Consider the following 2,500-nt stretch of genomic DNA (forward strand, 5'->3'; position numbering starts at 1 on the left):
CCACGTTGTCCCTTAACCTAACCCACGTTGTCCCTTAACCTAACCCACGTTGTCCCTTAACGTAACCCACGTTGTCCCTTAACGTAACCCACGTTGTCCCTTAACGTAACCCACGTTGTCCCTTAACGTAACCCACGTTGTCCCTTAACGTAACCCACGTTGTCCCTTAACGTAACCCACGTTGTCCCTTAACCTAACCCACGTTGTCCCTTAACCTAACCCACGTTGTCCCTTAACCTAACCCACGTTGTCCCTTAACCTAACCCACGTTGTCCCTTAACCTAACCCACGTTGTCCCTTAACCTAACCCACGTTGTCCCTTAACCTAACCCACGTTGTCCCTTAACCTAACCCACGTTGTCCCTTAACCTAACCCACGTTGTCCCTTAACCTAACCCACGTTGTCCCTTAACCTAACCCACGTTGTCCCTTAACCTAACCCACGTTGTCCCTTAACCTAACCCACGTTGTCCCTTAACCTAACCCACGTTGTCCCTTAACCTAACCCACGTTGTCCCTTAACCTAACCCACGTTGTCCCTTAACCTAACCCACGTTGTCCCTTAACCTAACCCACGTTGTCCCTTAACCTAACCCACGTTGTCCCTTAACCTAACCCACGTTGTCCCTTAACCTAACCCACGTTGTCCCTTAACGTAACCCACGTTGTCCCTTAACGTAACCCACGTTGTCCCTTAACCTAACCCACGTTGTCCCTTAACCTAACCCACGTTGTCCCTTAACCTAACCCACGTTGTCCCTTAACCTAACCCACGTTGTCCCTTAACCTAACCCACGTTGTCCCTTAACCTAACCCACGTTGTCCCTTAACCTAACCCACGTTGTCCCTTAACCTAACCCACGTTGTCCCTTAACCTAACCCACGTTGTCCCTTAACCTAACCCACGTTGTCCCTTAACCTAACCCACGTTGTCCCTTAACCTAACCCACGTTGTCCCTTAACCTAACCCACGTTGTCCCTTAACCTAACCCACGTTGTCCCTTAACCTAACCCACGTTGTCCCTTAACCTAACCCACGTTGTCCCTTAACCTAACCCACGTTGTCCCTTAACCTAACCCACGTTGTCCCTTAACCTAACCCACGTTGTCCCTTAACCTAACCCACGTTGTCCCTTAACCTAACCCACGTTGTCCCTTAACCTAACCCACGTTGTCCCTTAACCTAACCCACGTTGTCCCTTTGCCTAACATAGTTCACTGCTCGGAATCTCTGGTGTCGTTGTTATCCTCATGTAGATGTCTTGCGAGTGTTGCTTACTTTCCACATATTCCCGCTATCCACTGTCAATTGTACTGCAATAGGACTATATCGCCCCCCCCCCCCCCCCTCTGCCCCTCTCTTTGTGTCTCCGTCCTCTCAAGCTGGTCGGTCTGGCGTTTGAGTGTTAAATGAGCCTCGCAGCTGTTCAGTTGCGTTCAGATGTCGACGCCCTCAGTGTACGTCGTGGTATGGTCTGTGTCCATTGTCCGCTGATGTCGTACGCGTAACCCACACGCTGTACCGATCATCGGTAGTTACGTACAGAGTGAAGTAGTGTGATACGTGTGACCGTACGCTGGCTGTGCCCAACGGTGTCGAATCTCAATTTCCATATGTTGTGCTCGATGCTACTTGTCTCGTCTCCCAATAACAGCTAGGTTGCACTGTGGTACGCCGTAGAGGCGTGTGGGAGGAACGTACGAACGCATTGTATGTCACCCTGGGTCGCTGGGGGTGGTGGTGCGGTGAGTCAGGTCAGGTCAGCGTGAGCCGTGTGATGTAGTGACGCGTGTATTCCGACTTTGTCGTATTGCCTCACACAAAGTGCTACCCTGGTGGACCGCGTTCCATATCTGGGACATGCCGCAGATGCCGGTTGACAGTGGATCGCGGAAGGGACATCGCATACGTGCGCGGGCCACCTTCCACGTGTTCTCTTCTGCACATGTCGCAGTGTGTATGTGGTCTGATGTAGCGTGTCGTGACACATGACATCCTGGCATGCAAGAATTGTTGAATTCGCAAATGTAGGTGGACATCTACGTTTACTGCCCAAGATACGCAAATGAACTGGAAATCCGTTGTTGAGCGGTTGTTCACGCTGGAGGTGAATCTGTGATGGCGACGATCGGTACAGCTATTAACCGGTTGTTTCAGCGGTACCCGCCACATCCACACACGTGACTAGGCCCATGTGGGTATGAAGCGATACGCGGCGGTGGCTTGGTGGGACTGTTCCCGGCCGGTGAAGGGGGGCCGCCCGGCGTGTTGGCCGCGCGCTGCGTGGGCGCACGCGCAACAGGCGGCTGGTGGGGGGCGCCGAGTGGCAGGAGCGCCAGCCGACGGGCTCGGCAGGCGGCGCAGCTACGCTGCGGCGCACCCTGCACGCGGCGCCTGGCGGCCAAAGTTGGTTCAGCCGAGCCCGGTGCGAAGCGCGGTGGACATCTGCAGTGTGCTGGTCTGATTGAGGACTGTGTGCGTTGAGGATGCGCCGCCGCC

Source organism: Schistocerca gregaria, unplaced genomic scaffold, assembly GCF_023897955.1.
Source record: "Schistocerca gregaria isolate iqSchGreg1 unplaced genomic scaffold, iqSchGreg1.2 ptg000864l, whole genome shotgun sequence".
Lineage (NCBI taxonomy): Eukaryota > Metazoa > Arthropoda > Insecta > Orthoptera > Acrididae > Schistocerca > Schistocerca gregaria.